This window comes from Megascapheus bottae, chromosome X (genome assembly GCF_031878675.1).
Source record: "Megascapheus bottae isolate mThoBot1 chromosome X, mThoBot2.hap1, whole genome shotgun sequence".
NCBI lineage: Eukaryota > Metazoa > Chordata > Mammalia > Rodentia > Geomyidae > Megascapheus > Megascapheus bottae.
The window spans coordinates 98,183,788-98,203,117 of record NC_143547.1 but is presented as its reverse complement, the minus strand read 5'-3'; the positions used below and the strand labels follow the sequence as shown (position 1 = coordinate 98,203,117).

The 19,330-nt window shown below is 35.8% G+C and overlaps 1 pseudogene; it reads left to right on the top strand.

The window, feature by feature from the left end:
• The first annotated feature begins 347 nt into the window (after nucleotides 1–347).
• LOC150041636 (small integral membrane protein 14 pseudogene) lies at nucleotides 348–646 on the top strand (annotated as a pseudogene).
• Nucleotides 647–19,330: the final 18,684 nt, after the last annotated feature.

Below are 19,330 nucleotides of genomic sequence, written 5' to 3'. Positions count from 1 at the left end.
AATAGGAAAGGGAAGGGGGATAAACAAGATGATTGGGAGTGGATGGGGGAGGGAAATGAGGACAAAAACATGAGAAGGGGTAGCAATGTGTGAGAAGTAATGCACCTTCTATCTGGCGAATATAATTGTAACCCCTCTATACATTACAAATGAATGAATGAATGAATGAATAAATAAATAAATAGATAAATAGATAAATAAATAAATAGAGGCCGGAGCTGCCACAGTGTCCCAGAAACCTCAGGCGGTCTCGCAGGCAAGACAAGGTTTCGGCTCCCACCCTCCTTGCCCCGTCGGTTGTTGTCTGGGTGGATTTAAACCTTTAAGTAAAATCAAACTGGGTAATTATGGCAGAAGGTGGATTCGATACCTGTGAATGTGTTTGCTCTCACAAACATGCGATGAGAAGGCTGATCAATCTGTTGCCCCAATCCCAGTCCTACTGCATGGACACAGTATGGCTTCAAGAATTACCAGGACGTTCTGGTGACAATGGCATCAGTGTTACTATGATCCTGATGGCCTGGATGGTTATTGCAGTGTTCTTGTTCTTGCTGAGACCCCTAACCTAAGAGGATCCAACATACCTGGCAAGCCAACTAGTCTACACAACAGGCAAGATCCACCAGCTCCTCCTGTGGACTAATTTTGTGGTATGGGAAACAAAAACAACTTGCACGACCAAATGAAGGAGACCACCAGAGTACTCAACCCCATTAGAACTGTTTTTCCTTTTGCACCTGCAATTTGGGATGGTATTGTTTTCATGAGCTTCTAGAAATTTCACTTGCAAAATTTTGCTTCTTGTGTTTTCACAATTTCTATTTACAGTATATTTGAGTAAATAATTATAGTAAAAAACTATATGGGGCTTTTTTGGTTGTCCTAAATTAAAACATTCCATTCATTCTGTTTGTAATTGTGATCGTAATTTTTGTGGTGATTTTTGACATGATTGAAGGAAATTTGTGATTTCACTTTTAAATATTTAGAGAGTTTTGATAGGTTTAAATTTTTGTCAAAAGGTATTTATAAAGTAACATTATTTGAGATTATGGAAGACAATTAGAACCACATTGCATTTACTGTTTGCCTTGGTAGGTGATTTGTGGGTGGTAGCTCTTAGAGCATTTACAACTCTAGCTGAAATGCGTGTCACTCATTATGATTGACTTAAGTGGCTAGACTAGAAGGAGGGAAATGAAATGATTGTTTACTAATTTTCTACTTCTAATAAAAAATGTCTGATATTCAGAATAAATAAACATGATTTCATCATGTTTCACATAATGGTCTCCATTTGGTGCATCTATATTTTAATCTTGAGTCTGATATTTATTAGTTGGCTAAGTAGCTCAGACACTTGAGTTTGCATACCAGCTCTCTTGATTGATCTATGAGGTATTGGACTACATTCATACTCATTTTCCCTCTGTTTAAAATGATATAGTGTTTGTATGTCATAAGTTGAATTACAGTAGAAAAATCAACAAAGTACATGATAGAATTTACTGGATTAAATTTATTAAGTAATATTTAATATCTTGATCAAATATCATACAAAAGTCGGGATGTTTTAAAACTACATTTATCAGCCAGATGCTAGTGGGTCACACCTCTAATCTTATCTACACAGGAGGCTGGGAGCTGAGGATCATGGTACAAAGTCTACCTGGGCACTGAAGTCTATGAGACTCTTATTTCCAATTAACCACTAAAAAACTGGAAGTGGCACTATGGCTCAAGTGGTAGAGTATTAGCCTTGAGCTGAAAAGCTCAGGGATTACACCGAGGCCCAGGGTTTAAGACTCATGACCAACAAACAAGAAGAAAGAAAGAAAGAAAGAAAGAAAGAAAGAAAGAAAGAAAGAAAGAAAGAAAGAAAGAAAGAAAGAAAGAAAGAAAGAAAGACAGAAAGAAAGAAAGAAAGAGAGAGAGAGAAAGGAAAGAAAGAAAGAGAGGAAGGAAGGAAGGAAGGAAGGAAGGAAGGAAGGAAGGAAGGAAGGAAGGAAAGAAAGAGAAAGGAAGGAAGGAAAGAAAGAAAGAAAGAAAGAAAGAAAGAGAAAGGAAGGAAGGAAGGAAGGAAAATAGCATTATGTAAATAAAAGTTGGTCAACGTGCATTTGGACAGAGGCACCATATGTTTTAAGGTATACCTTATATATAGAAAAATATTCACATTTAAGAAAGTAATATTCAAGGAATAAATATAAATAACACCAAAATTTTAATTCTTATAAGTAGAAAATTTTGTTCCTTTAATGCTAATACATAGCTTAAAATGTTTTACATGTTAACTAAATTTTTATGTACAATCATGAGTTCATTTATTCCTTATAATAAACTTTGTGATTCTGAGTCATTCCTAAACTCTAGTTTGGCATTAATATAAGCGTTATAGGACTTAACTCCTTTACAGTGGTATGATTTCATCCGTAATGTCTCATCTTCCTATTATGTAAAGCCAAGTCGGTTAATTCCTTTGTAAGAGAGGGCTATTAAAGTCACCTAAAGGAGCCCTTATGGACAAATCAGATTACTGAATAAACCACAGTGCTAATGGCTCCTCCACTCAATGGAATTCTATGTTGCTCTCAGAAAAAACGACATCGCCCCATTTGTTAGGAAATGGAAAGACTTAGAAAAAATCATACTAAGTGAAGTAAGCCAGACTCAAAGGAACTTAGGCTCAATGGTTTCCCTCATTTGTCATAATCAGTAGAAACCTTGGGCTCTACTAGCAGAGATCTGCAATAGAGCAAAACCTTGATACATAAGGCCATATAATATGAAGCTAATTGAAAAGACCTCCAGGATATTGAAACAAAAGCCATATAATGAATGATTGTAGTTCTTAAGGTACTATGTTATCTCTCATCTCTTTGGCTGTCCCTTGGTTATCTCACATTGTTGCAGTATCTCACTTTGTTATCTGATATACTGTATACATGTGTATTTGGTTATTTGAAATTGGATAGGGAAGGGGGTAAACCAAGACAGGGCGGGGTGGAGGGGAGGGTAATGGGGACCAAGACATGTGAACAGGTATCAATACATGTGAATTAATGCACCTTCTACCTGGCAAATATCATGTAACCTTTTCATTAATTACAATAAAAATATTTAAAAAATCCAACTGCTATCAAGTATGGCTCTAGTGTCTAACAACTGTAAAGTGCTTTACAATCATTTTTAACAAGTTGACCTCACATCAAGCCAAGGGCATAAGTTGAAAAGCTAGGCTTTTGTTTAGTAATAAAATATGTTCATTCAGCATTTAGTGACTACATTTCACATCCTACATATATACTAAGCACTAAGGATACAGAATACATAATGCAGATTCAACAGTATAATTTATTCTAAAGTTAGATTTAGAGTACATTTTGATTATTGGGCTGTTATATGTCATGAAAGGAAACAAATTTAGAATAGTGATAGAACTTGATAAAAATGAGAAATTGGCTTTCTTACATTGGATGATTCTGACAGGTTTATTTCAAACAAATCCTCAGAGACAAGGAGAAGACAAGTGTTGGAGATAAGCGAGAAGACAATTAAATGAAACAAAAATATAGTTGATATGCTCCCCAAATAGCAAGGAGGACATCCTGGCTTGAATAGTAAACTAAGGAGAGAATGGATTATTGTATCTGAAGTCACATGCATAGATATAACAGTACTTTGTAAGATAGGGTCTATAAGAGATTGGATATAATTTGATTTTGTTCTAAGTGGTCCTAGAAAGAATGCGATGGTTTTTAGCAGAGGAGTGACATATTCGTGTTAGGTTTTGTATAGATTCCCCCATGACTGCTGTTCTCAGAGTGTTTAAAGAGGAACAAACACGGAAGCCAGGAGATTAGTTAGCAGATTTTCTCAGTAATAACAGCAAGAGACCAATGGTGTATTGAATTAGGATTTTAGGAGTGGATCTTGTGAAAAATGATTAAACTCATTACAGAGTCTGAAGATAGAGACAGTAAGACTTGCATGACAGATTGGCCTTTGCTATAAGATTCTAAATTTTTCTCAAGCTATTAAAAATGAAATATCCACTCACTAAGCTGGGAAAGAACATCAAGGAGAAAGCCAAGAGACAAAACTCAAGACACAATTTAGACATGGGATATTTTAGATTGGCATTTAGGCATTTAAATTAAGAAGTAAGTGAACACATGAGTCTAGAATTCAAGTAACAGGTGTGGCCTCAATATAAATATTTGGAATCTGAAACATAAAGCCAATATTTAAAGATACCAGGGTGGATAAATGCAAGAAGGTAGTACAGACAGAACCTAAAGAGGTTAAAAAGAAATAGTCCATAAAAATGAGAATCCAACAAATGTAGTGTCTCAGATACTGAATTCTAAAAATAAAAAGTATTTAAGAAAGAGAGTGAACTAGCTATGTCAAATTCTACTTAATTTATGCTATAATCATTAAGTTTTTACCATTTTCTGGGCACTGTTATTGATTCTGGAGATCTAATGTTAAAACAAATATTTAAATGGCTCTTATCCTGGAAGAGCTCAAAATCAAGTGGAGAAAATGTCATATTGTGAGTCACATGCCAAGGTACCATGGGACTAGGTTCCTTGTCTATTTTGTGGTTTTCTTTTTTTCAGAACCTTAGAGGAAAGTGACTGACATGAAAAGACCTTTTAGGTTAACATAACGTATCAACCACTGCTAGAAATGTATTGAATGCATTGCAAATTTATTTACTAAGACATAAATTAAGTAAAAACTAAGTCTCTAAGGACATATTTTCAAAAATCTTTGTTATGTTCATGAAAGAAATCTCTAGTCTTGATCTTCTACCTCTTCTTCAAATAAACATTGAAGAAAAGTATAACAAAACATAACAGTATAAATATATAGAAGCACCAGACTAGCATTCTTTATGTAGCAGGGGTAGGGAGCCCTTTTCTGCCAAAGACCACTTAAACATTTATGTAAACTCATTTGTCGTTCATACAAAATTTTCCATAGAGACAGAATTTAGCAGGCACTCTCTTAGAATCATAGATGTCTATATTATAATGTACCAAGTGAGTTTTTGGGTCTCTAAGTGCATGAGTTTTACTGTAGCACATTTAATGGTACACACATTTTCCGAGGCAAACTTCCTACTCAAGTAGCTTCAGTAATTTGATTTAATTCATTCCAATGATCAATTTACTTATAAAATAATGGTTTTCTTGAATTTGTCTATATATTGCTAGAGAAAATGATCACGTGATTTACTTAGAAAGTTTAATAATTTGAATACTATTTCCTGTCCATAAGATGGCAATACATGTTTCATAGAGTAGCATAGAAAACTTTCATAATGTGATATGTAGTAAAGGTGCTCAATTCATCTCTTCATAAGTCAGCCTGCCTGAGTTTGGACAAGTTATGATTTCTCTACCATTAGTTTTCTCATCTCTAAAATGGAGATAATAATAGAACATGGCTCAGAAGCTTACTGATTTTTAACTATGCTACTTATGTGTAAGGTACTTGGCAAGTTGTCTGGAGCATGATAGTGCAATGTAAGTGTTTGCTATTATTATCTGCCTCTGATCTGGCCTCAGCAGCTGTCACTTGCAAACATGTAGCCTTCTTTCAGCCAAGAAAAGCTGCTCAAAGAAAAGAACAGATAAAGAACAACAACAGTCAGGAGGTTGTTCCACTAATCTAAGCAAGAGTAGATAGCTCCAGAGAAGATGGAGAGAAGTAAGCTGACTCAGATTATATTTTCAAAGTTGAGCTGACAGCATTTTTGAATAGTTTACTGTTATAATATGAGAAAGTAAAAAATATAGCAAAAACAAAAACAATAATTCCTGCCTATCTAAATGAAGTATCAGTATCTGGACAGTAAAACGCAAAGTCGGAGAAGAAACTATGTCACCATGGAATAATAGTGTCCTGTATCATAAAAGTAATCTCATCATAATATATTTGACACCATTGTTGCAATATAGCTAACATTGCAATTTCTATGATTATTAATAAAAATAATTGTTTTTGTAATCATTATTTACAGATTGCCTCTATATCATTCCTTTACCCTGGCTTACACAGAAAAAGAGGGTTTGTACAACCACTGAGGTAAAAATGTTCTCTAAGATGCTAATCATGAGCCTTGCTCAGCTGTCTGGCCCATGAGTGTGCACATAAATGTCTGTATTCTCACCATAATACTGCATCAAGTGATTGGTATCTTCTTGTTCACAGCCTTGATACTTAAATTGTATTTCATGTAATGGACCAGAAGCACAGTCATTACCTAGAAACTTATTTAACAATGCACATTTTTGGACTAGATTAATCTAAATATATCTTTATGGCATCCCCATGTGATCTTTGTTAACGTAATGTTTGAAAAGCACTGATTATAGCATAATTGTGCAAACCTTAAATAACCAGCAATCCTGGGTATTAAAATAATAATACTTGATTTGATGCAAATATTTTTATCTCTCTTTCCCAACACAATATATGCATGTTGTCTATTATGCATTGAGAACACGAAGAAATTTAAACGAGTTTTGCTTCTAAATTCATGGGCTTTTATGTAGTAGGTTAAACCTCTGGGGTTCATTGTTTAAGCAATTTTTTTCCACTTGACAAGTGAACCTGCACTGTGGCCATGCATGTAAATGATGACTAGTCTGAGACCATAATTGTATGTTGTAAAAGTTGTATTTCTGACAGTTGATTTCAAGGAGTTCATGGTGGGAAACTTGACACCTCTCTTGGGACCAACTTTAAGGTTGCTGCTGAACTAAGAAAATTCTCTTTGGCTTGAGGTAATGACTGGAGCACACTAAAGAATGAAGTAGGAGCTGGGTGTTTGGCCTAGTGCTGCCTAGCATGCCCAAAGACCCAGGTTTGATTCCTTGGCACCACATATATAAAAAAGCCAGAAGAGGCACTGTGGCTCAAGTGGTATAGCTCTAGCTTTGTGAAAGCCCAAGGGTAGTGCTCAGGCCCCGAGTTCAAGCTCTGGGACTGGCCAAAAAATAAAGAATGAAGTAGTATCCGTTATTTTCCTTAGCTAGAGAGAACAATAAGGCTCAATTAGTCTTCCATAAATACTCATTTTTTTTATCATTAGTCTTTTCTCTTTTTTTGCCAGTCCTGGGCTTGAGCTCAGGGCCTGAGCACTGTCCTTGGACTTTTTCAAGGCCAGAGCTCTACCACTTGAGGCTCAGTACCACTTCTGGCATTTTTCTATGTATGTGGTACTGAGGAATCGAACCTGGGTTTTCATGCATCCTAGGCAAGCACTGTACGACTAGGACAAACTCCCGGCCCTATCATTAGTCTTAATTCCTAGATTATTTAACCTTCTTGTAGAAAATGTTATCTCATATCATTAATGATAAAGACTAATATAACTGATGCTAGAATGATCCACTTATATTTTCAAAAATCAACCTAACAATTGGATTGTGTTTTAGCTTAAAAGCTTCAATCATCCTCCCATAACAAGTGGCATTCAGGACTTTCATTCATTATTGAGTGAGTGTAAACTCATGACAGTAGGTTATGAGAGGAGGAAATTTTCCTATTATTCATTTCATAGGAATCTCAAAGGAGAGATAAGAACTGGATTGAACTGTCCAGATTTGTAAGTCAAAATAGCCTGAGAGGTAAGTAGAAAGAAATCAGCTTCCCTGTGTGGCCCTCTAAGGAGCAGAACAACCTGGAATCAATTCCTTATGCCTTCCATCTTAGAAGAAAACTTTCCATTATACTACATACTAACTGCCCGTATATAACTGAAGACTTGTCAGAAGGTACAGATGTTTGCCTAAGGTAGGACTAGTGCACCTTTGAGGTCAGTCATTATAAGATACAACCTTCAAGTTCAGCACTTGGTGAAATATATTGATGTGTGGAGGATCAAAGATTACATGGGAGAGATGGCAGAGAAAAATGAAAGGGGTGACATTGATGAAGATGTATTGTAGTCCTAAACTAATATGGTGAATTGAAATCCCTCTGTACAACTACTTGAAATTTTCAAAAACTTAAATACTTAAAAAAGAAACACAAAGGAAATAAACTGAGAATCATATATCTGGTACTTGTGTGGTTTACATATTATCTTTGTTTCAGTGAAATCCACATGGCTTAAATTTCCCAGTGACTCAAATTAATAAAGAAATCGATGGGAAAAGGCGAGGCAACAGAGTACGGGTTTTGGTGTAGAAAAGCTAGCCACCAGCTCTATCTGTGTGTGATGAAACACAAATTATTTCCATTCACGGAGTCTCACTCGGCTATTCATCAAAGATGTATGAACTAAATGAATCTGAGATCATGTTGGCCCTGATCTTGTATAATTTATGCAAGTTGGTTATGTCAATATGAATTTCTAAAAATACTTATACAATCAAAATCTCATCAGATATTCAAGATGTTTCATTTTTTTCCTTTTTAAATCATTCACTGAAAAGAAAGAGATGCAGAATATAAGAGAAATGAAATTCCAAATTAGGAAACTTTGAAGATAAATCAAATAGAGTCCTCTTTCAAATCTCTCCATCCCATGAATCACTCCATGTGGGGGTAGCCATTGGAACCCTGCTGCTTAATGCCTGTGCTTCAGCATATACAAACTCAGTGACACAAGCAGTCAGGAGCCAGAGGGCGCCTGGCCCCACCCGCTTGGAGCAAGTGGGGCGTGTCTCAGGACACCATTGGCTGACAGTCACATTCAGGGACGTCCTTATTTGATGATGTGGCAGCCACCACTCGATCTGTATTTAGAGAGCACAAGTTTTGTAAAATAAAGTTAGATCTGCACCAAGAGTCTGGTCTCCGGAGTCTGCGTTCCCGGAATTATTCGTGGCTCTGTTGCTATCTTATCCCCCTCCTAGATGTCTGACAAGGATCCCCACAGCTCCAGGCTAAAATCTTCATGGGGCAATGTTTGCAAGGAATGACTTTTGATGATCAATTTACAGTGTTTTGTATACAACTTTCAGTAACCATGACCAATCAGAAACAAAAAGTAGTCAGAAATATTCATAGTAGAAAAAAAGTTTGTACATTAAAAATGTACAAATTGAGGTGCTGGGAGTTTGGCCTAGTGGTAGAGTGTTTGCCTAGCATGCATGAAGACCCGGGTTCAATTCCTCGGTACCACATACATAGAAAAAAGCCATAAGTGGGTCTGTGGCTCAAGTGGTAGAGCTCTAGCCTTAAGAAAGTCCAAGGACAGTGCTCAGGCCCTGAGTTCAAGCCCAGAACTGGCAAAAAATTATGTATATATATATATATATATATATATATATATATATAAATTGAAACAAAAGCATGGTGTTTTAATTACCTGTAGGAAAATCAAGAGAATGTTTATCATTCTCCTTAACTGGCTTTGTTTGTTCACTGCAGTTGCCATGACATTAATAGCAATAATGGCTATAATTTCTACCCCTATTGAAAGATTTTTTCCCCTGGGCATGTCAGGCTAATTAAATTTTTTTGCACAGATACTTTAAAAAGTAAAATCGTATGCATTAAAATAACTTGAGTACATTTCCCATTACAACTAATATTCATGCAAGTGAGAAGCCATAAAGTGCAATGTGAAATTGAATGACAATAAAATGAGATTTACGAAAAGAAAATGTAAATATTGAAACATGCTTCGGTTTTCCATTCTGAGTAGTTAAAAATAACGCCTAATCATAATGATACTGCAAATTATAGAAACCCATGAATCAGACACTGGACAAAACTTGAAAGAAATCACATATACTTCTAGAATTTGAGTTTCAAAAAGACATTCAGAACACAAACTATAATACCATCACAAAACTTTCTTGTGTTTGTTTCTCAAAAAGTTCTTTACACTTTGTTAGGTAATATGAATACAGCAACTTTGTAGATTGATTTCCTACTCTGCTACTGGTTCATTTTCAATGTGACCTTTAAAAGATTACTTAGCTTCTCAGAACTTTCATTTCCTCAGCTACAAAAGAAATGATAATATCTATTTCATGGGACAGTTGTGTCAAATAAAATATAGTAAAAACATCTTACCACAGAGCAAATCAAAGAAAACCTTTGCATAGTGAATCTATGAGGCAAAATTATGCAACAAACAACTTCCAGGCCTTAGAACAACTAATAATTTAAGCTGTTGAGCTTCAGGAATTTAGGAAAGATTTATCTTGGCAGGTCTTATTTCAGGTTTATCATATAACATATAATTTTAGAGCCTATCTATGTATTCTTCCATATAGTTGAGTTTATACTTTGTCATAGCATGAACATGCAAACTTCAGAATAATTCTATTAACACGGTGACTGTCATCTCCAAAGTAGGCATATATGCTGGCATTTTCATTACCTGGTGTTGGAAGTTGCATAGTATTTTTGGTCACAAAGACCCAGTTCAGGAGGGGAGGCAACATAGAAGTCACCCACTTGGTCTTGTAGTTTTTATTGTTATTAGGTGATATGAAAAGTGGTTACAGATTTATTTTTTTATTTTATTTTTTATTGTAATTAATAAAAGGGTTACATGATATTTGCCAGATAGAAGGTGCATTAATTCACATACATTGATACCCTTTCACATGTCTTGGTACCCATTACCCTTCCCCCCCACTCACTTTGTTTTCCCCCTTCCCTATCAAATTTCAAATAACCAAATACAAATAAATTCAATATATCAGATAACAAAGTGAGGTACTATAACAATATGAGATACCCAAGGGACAGCAAAGGTGATGAGAGATAACACAGTACATTAAGGACAACAATCATTTGTTGTATGGCTTTTGTTTCAATATCCTAGAGGTCCTTTCAATTAGCTTCATACTATATGGCCTTATGTATCAAGGTTTTGCTCTATTGCAGATCTCTGCTAGTAGAGCCCAAGGTTTCTACTGATTATGACGAATGAGGGAAACCATTGAGCCTAAGTTCCTTTGAGTCTGGCTTATTTCACTTAATATGATCTTTTCTAAGTCTTTCCATTTCCTAACAAATGGGTCGATCTCGTTTTTTCTGACAGCAGCATAGAATTCCATTGTGTACAAATACCACAACTGGTTACAGATTTATAAAGTGGGTAAAGAACATCATTCTTTTGGGACAATGTCACCCCTTCTCTCTCTCTCTCTCCTGGTTTTTCCCTCCTGTTCCTACTCAGGAGATGTAGAGCTCTTTTTTCACAGAGTCTAGTGAGTTTCCCTACTGTATTTGTTCATCCTTTGTTCCACTATTTTTATATATTTTTATTGTAGAAAATATAATGGTTACATTATATTCACCAGACAGAAGGTGCATTACTTCATATTCATTGATACACTTTCCCATGTCTTGGTCCCCATTTCCTTCCCCCCACCACAGACCCTCATCTTGTTTTCCTCTCTTCCCTTTCTGACTTCAAATAACCAAATACGCATGTATACAGTATATCAGATAACAAAGTGAAATACTGTAACAATATGAGATAACCAAGGGACAGCAAAAGAGATGAGAGATAACATGGTACATTAAGGACAACAATCACTCATTATATGGGTTTTGTTTCTATATCCCAGAGGTCCTTTCATTTAGCGTCATACTATATGGCCTTATGAATCTAGGTCTTGTTTTATTGTAAGTCTCTGCTAGGAGAGCCCAAGGTTTCTATTGATTATGACAAATGAGGGAAACCATTAGACTATGTTCCTTTCAGTCTGGATTATTACACTTAATGTGATTTTTTCTGTCTTTCCATTTACTTAGAAATGGGGCAATGCCATGCTTTCTGACAGCAGCCTAGAATTCCATTATGTATAAATACCACATCTTGTTGATCCACTAATCAACTGAAGGGCATCTGGGTTGATTCCATATCTTTGCGATGGAAAATAGTGCTGCAATGAACATAGTTGTGCTAGTGGATTTAGTATGTCCTTGTTTCTGGACCACTGGGTAAATGCCAAGTAGTGGAATTGCTGGGTCATAGGGGAGTTCTATTTTTAGTCTTTTGAGAAACTGCCATACTGCTTTCCATAGTGGTTGAAGGGAGTTTGCACTCCCACCAACAGTGTAGTAGTGATCTCTCCTGGTCACATCCCCTCCAGTATCTGTTGTTATTAGATTTCTTGATCCTGGCCATTCTAACTGGAGTGAGGTGGAATCTTAAAGTTGGTTTGATTTGCATCTCCCTTACGGCCAGAGATGTTGAGCATTTCTTCATGTGTCTATAGGACATTCTTTTTTTTTCTTCAGAGAAGACTCTCTTTAAGTCTTTGGCCCATCTTTTAATGGGATGGTTGCTTCTTTGGAGATTAGTTTTTGAGTGATTCAATTTTTTGAGCTGTTGATATGTTTTAGATATGAGCCTTTTGTCTGTTGTAGTGAAGATCTCTCACTCTGTAGGCTTTCTAGTTAATTTGCTTGCTATGTCTTTTTCCATACAGAATCTGTGCAGTTAAATGCAGTCTCCCTTATCCAGACTGATTTGTTGTGTTTCTTGGTCCTTATTAAGAAAGTTTCGACCTCTGCAAAGGAAACCGAGTGTATCTCCCATTCTTTCTTGTAAAGCTTTCAGTGTGTCAGCTTTTACCTAGAGGTCTTTGATCCATTTGGAGTTAATTCTAGTGCAGGGTGACATAGAAGGATCCAACTCTAGTGTTCTGCAGGTGCTTAACCAGTTCTGCCAGCACCACTTGTTGAAGAGGCTGTCTTTCTTCCATTTTACTTTTTTGGCTCCCTTATCAAAGATTAGGTGGCTATAGGTCTGTGGGTTAATATCTGGGTCCTCAGTTCTACTCCATTGATCTTCAGACCTGTTCTTGTGCCACTACCAAACTGTTTTGGTCACTATAGCTCCATAATACAGTCTATTTATCCCACTATTTTATGCTCCTTTGTCCTCACAAAAGTAGATAAACGAACAAAGAAGACAAAAGGGAAAGTAAGCAAAAATAGCAACAAATAAAAAAATCTCTTTTTCCATTTACTGGAGTTCAATTCAATGAATATTATTTTATATGATCAAATGCACATAACTATTGCTCCTCTGTGCTCTTCTCCTAAGAATATCTTCCTTTGGTCTCACTGTGTTTAACTAGATTTCTAAGAAGTGTATGTGAACAGAAGTTGTTATTGTGATCATATCTGAGAGATAAAATTTCTCACAAGATATATTACAGCATTTGGCCATTGATGATCTGATAATAAAGTTGCCTCAAGGGCCAGGAGTTTGGACTAGTGGTAGAGTGCTTGCCTAACATTCATTAAGACCAAGGTTCTTTTCCTCAGTACCACAAACTTACAAAAAGCCAAAAGTGGTGCTGTGGCTCCAGAGGTAGATTGCTAGCCTTGAAAAGGCCCAAGGACAATACTCAGGTATTGAATTCAAGGCCCAGGACTGGCAATAAATAAATAGATAGGCAGACAGACAGATAAATATGCCTCAAAGGACTAAGTCCCCAATAAAACTGACTACTCCATTACTTAGCTTAGAATGACTTTAATATATGGCACAAATCCTCTTTAACTTCCAAATTATTATAATTATTATTGTATTTATTCAGTAGCACGTGTGTCATTTGCTATGCATTAGACAATAATATAGGTATATGTTACTAGTTTTCAATCTGATTTAGTATTGTAAGAAATATTCTCATTTGACTTAATAATCAGAGATTTAGAGAAATTTTGTAACTTGCCAAGGTCAGATACGTCAAATTTGGGTTAGAGACACCAAATTTTTTGGCCACATTGTATTTTCACTCTCTAATAGCAAATACTTAACACTTTCAATATTCTTGGCTTTCTCTCTTTCTCTGTCTATGTCTCATTGTGTGCCTGTTTTTTTCTTTTGTGTGCACACACATACACATACATAAATACATCCGCCTTTACACACACATGCACTTTTTTGAATCTACACCTGAGATAAATGTAGCATAAAGAGATCACATAATTTGACCAAAGCCATATAGTTAGTAAGTGATAGAGCCTGATTTGTTTATGATAAAGCTGGCCATAACATTATTTTGGAATTTGAAGACAGTAACAAGTGACACATGATCTTATTATTTTTGCTTATTATTTTGAGTGAGTTTACACTGGATATATGGCAAGGGATCAGGTCATGAGCAGACATAGCACTGGACTACTTCAAAGTAGACTGCTATTGCCTGGGATGGTCAGTCGTGGCACAGGATGGCCACAAAAGCCAACTTCAGCTTTCTTAGGGTACTAATGATGGAAATTCATACAAGATTATGTCTTAGAAATTTTCTGTGAGGAAGGGGATAAACACAGATCTCAACTGAGCATTCTGTACTATTGCTAATTTCTGTCAGATGGAATCCAAGCATGTGCAGACAACAGCACTGGAATTATGCAGGTACTTACAAACAATTATGTCTTATCTGTAGCACAGGGATATCACATAGCAGGTGTTCATTCTTTGCTGGTAACCTTTGTCACCCAGAATGAAGAAAAAGTCATCATTTGCATAATTTTATTACTATAAGAAATGTGAAATTCAAGTAGAAAAATCATCAATTTATTTAGAGACAGATACATAGTGAATATAGTCTTATTTTGCATTTTCAAAACAACTTTTACAGTGCCTTTGCCAGGACAACTATACAAGCTTCTAAAATTGTGTTTCAATGAATAAATGAAAGTTAAGGAAAGTCTTCAAACTTGTTAGAGATTCAATTTTTATCAATTATAAAAAAGAATTAAAAGGATCTTGCTTAGCCTCATCACAAGAAGTTTCAGTCATGAAAAACTAGCATGGCGACTGTAAAGTGCATATGGAATTTTGTTATTTTTCATTCATATTAGCAAAGTTACTTTTATTCCACAAGTATATAGTGAAGGAAGAAAAGTGATGATATCGGTGATAGCTGTGATGAAAATGAGAGCAGTAAAAAGGAGTAGTATGACGATAGTTGTGGTGATGGTGTGTAGAGTGATTTATACACAAAAATGAGAGAAAAAAAATACCTTTAAAGTCAGGTACTTACTTATGGTGACTTTGAGAATTTTATATTTTGGCATTAACATGATACAGTTAAAACCAAATTTAAAACAATGATTTCTTTAAAACAACATTTATTAAAACAAAATAAGGTAAAACAATTTTCTTATAATTAGTTTAAATAATTATATCATTTTATTTGGTAATTAATAAAACTTCCATGAAATATTGGTTTTACATAGGAGTAGTAACCGATTTGAAATTAGTTTCATTGAAATAATGAGACATTTCTGAAACATTTGTTCCTTTCTAGTTTGCTTACCTAGAATGGATAGGATTTTCATTCCTATTAATTGCTCTAACTTAATTACGATCATCTATATCCCATAAGAGTTAGCCAGCTTCTGACCTAACACTGTTCCTGAATGGTAAGCATAGTTGTATTCATTATAGCAGTTCAAGAAAAGTGTTCATCTATTTTTATCCTTCTAATAACCTGTGACCAAAATATATGTAAATTATTTAATTAATTTTATATTTCTTTGACTGACATCTATTTGTGCATATTTATGAAGACACAGTGTGCTCAGAAATAATGTTCTCCAAAGCTGGGCATCCTATGGTGACAGAATTAAGGTGAACTTAGCATTGCTAACTCCAATGTCAGGGCTATTCTGCTGCTGCCTCCCTTATCCTGAGATAATTAAAATGAAATATTTCTCTATTGGAATATGTTGCATCTATTCCAATATCCTACCAGTATCACACTGCCTGTTTTGTGGCTTCTGAAATGGATTTTATTAGAATGAAGACCTAGCCATGGATAATTAATCTGTAATGCTTAATGAAGGTGATCTTAAGACTCTGCATTTTGTCTAGAAGCTTTGAACATGACACCCATTAAAGAAACTATCTCCTCTTAAATATCATAGTCTTCATTTTTTCCTTTTGTCATCACACAATGTCCTTTGTGACCTTTGAAAAGTACAGGCGACCTTTTCTTGAAGCGAATGTATCTGCAAATTCATTTGAACACAGATGAATGACTTGTTTGTTAGATACGTGGAAAACCAATATTTTACTGTGTTATTTTTATGTATGGGGGCCCTTTCTAAGACAATGTATTTATATTAAAATTTTAATCATTCCATAATTTTATTATCACATAATTTTAAAATAGGATAGACTTTATTCTAGGGTAGGGGCCAAGGCCACAAGTGTAGAGAATTCAATGATAGAGGTTTGCAGTGGTCAATGGAAATTGGACTCAACTCCTCTTCTTACTGTGTGAACATAGTAGGTGTTCATATGTAGAAATTTATTAAGATGAAAAAATTAAGATAAAAATTAGAAATGGCTAGCCACTCAGGAGGCTGAGATCTGAGGAATACGGTTCAAAGCCAGTCTGGGCCCTAAAGACTTAAATCCACTTATCTCCAAATAAGCACTAAAATAGTAGAAGTGGTGCTATAGCTCTCGGTAGTGCAGTAGCCTTGAGCTGGAGAGCTCAGGGACAGTGCTCAGGACCAGAGTTCAAGCCCCATAGCACACAAAGAATTAGATATGAGTGATATTTTTCCTGAACTGACTCAACATAATTTTTTAAGAAGCATGCTACAATATTAATAATAATAGTGTGGTCACATACCAAGTATAAGACTTGTGGGTAAATTGACTTAACAGATTTCTTGCTAAAACTTGAATCCACAAAGCTTCTATAGGAATACCAAGTGTGGCTTTAGTCTAGTCTTGGTCAGAAAACTGAATTGTTATCAATGTCACCATCTTCTATGATTTATTAAGATCCACCAATTCTGTTTGTTAAGTTATATTTTTTGTCAGTTCTGGGCTTTGGCTCAGGGCCTGAGCACGGTCCCTGGATTTTCTCAAGGCTAGGGCTCTACCATTTGAGCCACAGCACCACCTCTGGCTTTTTTCTACACATGTGGTACCGAGGAATTGAACCCAGGTCTTAGTGCATGCTAGGCAAGCACTCTACCACTAGGCCAAACTCCCCGCCCCTGTTAAGTTACATTTTAATGTGCATTTGTCGGTCATATGGTTTGAACTCTAGGCCTGAACACTGTCACTGAGCTGTTCTACTCAAGGCTAACACTCTACAACTCCAGCCATAGTGTTACTTCCTGTTTTCGGATGGTTAATTGGAGGTAAGAGTCTGATGGACTTTCCTTCCTTAAATGGTTTTGAAACATGATCCTCAGATCTCAGCCTCCTGAGTAGTGAGGTGAGCCACCAGCACATGACACTGCTGATTTTTACTCACCATTTTAATCCCATGGACCAACACAGAGTTAGATACATCTTACATTCTCTGCAACCTCTATAGAAGGAAAGAAAAAGAAACGATGATTTTTGCAATTTGTGCATTCACGATGCCTGTCAATCTAGTGGTCAGTGTGAAATGAAAAATGGGCCTTGTCTCCTTAGTAGTTAAGAAAAATGTAGAAGAAGCAAATTTGTCAGTTCACACAAAGGCATAAGGCAGAAATGAATAATTGAATCAATATACCTTGAAGACTCTAATTTGGAATGCTAGTTTCTTTAAGACATTTTCTAGGCATCACTGTCCTACCAAATTACAAAAGAATGGTTGAATCAGGATTGTTGTAGAAGGAATATTTTTATATGGATCACATTAGATTTGGGAACACGCTGTAAAACATTACTGGAAATTACTCAGTATTTTTTTTCTGATCTGGACACTTCAACCGGTTTACCTCAAGTGTTAGCAGAGGCATGTTCTCCAAGATTTGCCCAGGGCATCTTATTCTGCCAGTCACAACTTGCCTTAATCTTCTCAGGCAATTTGAAACTTTTGGAATGATACTGTAGTTCTTACTTTAGCTTCTGACCTTGAATGTACTCATAACCTATTTGAAACATATTCCACTGGTGCTGGCCTAGTGGCTGCATGTCCTCTGACCTCTGGATTCACACTCACCAACTGTGAGTAAGACTCTGGCCTGCTTCTGGCAACTTGGCCCTGCTCCTTAGCTCTTTTGGGTCCAAGAGTTCTGTCATGGAAAGCAGAATGCAGAAACACCTGGAGAATTTTTATAGTATTCTCAGGTCTGTATAATATAATTTGTGATTATAAAGTTAAATGTGGCCTTGATTAATACATCCGATGATAATCAGCAAATCAGGAAGAGTAGCAATAGATAATAGAAAGTTATTTAGTGAAATATTTTATACTACTCTTCAATTTACTTGCAAATCAATGTACATTAATCACAGAAAACAAGTGTTTATGGATCGCCTTCCAATTTGTCTTATAGAAACAGCTAAGAATTTCAAGATATTGGCTCCAAGTTTAGAGGCCAAATGTGACTTAAGAATCCTACTTAAGCTCTGCAGTTTAATGCAGTCCCATTTGTCCAGCCTTTCTCTGATTTGTTGTGTTCCTTGTTCCTTATTGAGAAAGTTTCGACCTGTGCAAAGGAGGCCCATTTTGTTTCCTATTCTTTCTTGTAAAGTTTTCAGTGTGGCAGCTTTTACCTTGAGGTCTTTGATCCATTTGGAGTTAATTCTAGTGCAGGGTGACATAGAAGTATCCAACTTAATTTTCAACAGGTACTTAACCAGTTCTGCCAGCACCACTTGTTAAAGAGGCAGTCTTTCTTCCATTCTATTTTTTTTGGCTCCCTTGTCAAAGATTAGGTGGCCATAGGTATGTGGTTTAATATCTGGGTCCTTAATTCTATTCCATTGATCTTCAGGCCTGTTCTTGTGCCAGTACCAAGCTGTTTTGATAATTAAAGCTCTGTAATAGAGTCTAAAGTTTGTTATTGAAATTCCTCCTGCACTCTTCTTTCTGCTAAGAAGTGTTTTTGCTATACGGGATCTTTTATTATTCCACATGAAATTTTGGATTGCCTCTTCTATTTCTTTTAAGAATGACATTGGGATATTGATGGGTATTGCATTGAATTTGTAGTTAGCCCTTGGCAAGATTGTCATTTTCACAATGTTGATTCTTCCAATCCAGGAGCATGGGAGATTTTCCCATTTCCTCAGTTCTCCTTTAATTTCCTTTTTTAGGGTTTTAAAGTTTTCATCAAAAAGGTCCTTTACATTCTTAGTTAAGATAATTCCTAGGTACTTTATTTTCTTTGAGGCTATTGTGAAAGGAGTTACTTTCTTGATTGTTGTCTTGTTCCTCTCACTGTTGGCATAAAGGAAAGCAGTTGATTTTTGAGGGTTAATTTTATACGCTGCTACCTTGCCAAAGTTTTGAATCAGCTCAAGAACGTTGGGAGTGGAGTCTATAAGGTTCTTTAAATACAAAATCATGTCATCTGCAAAGAGGGAAAGTTTCAGTTCCTCTTTCCCTATTTGGATCTCCTTTATGCTTGC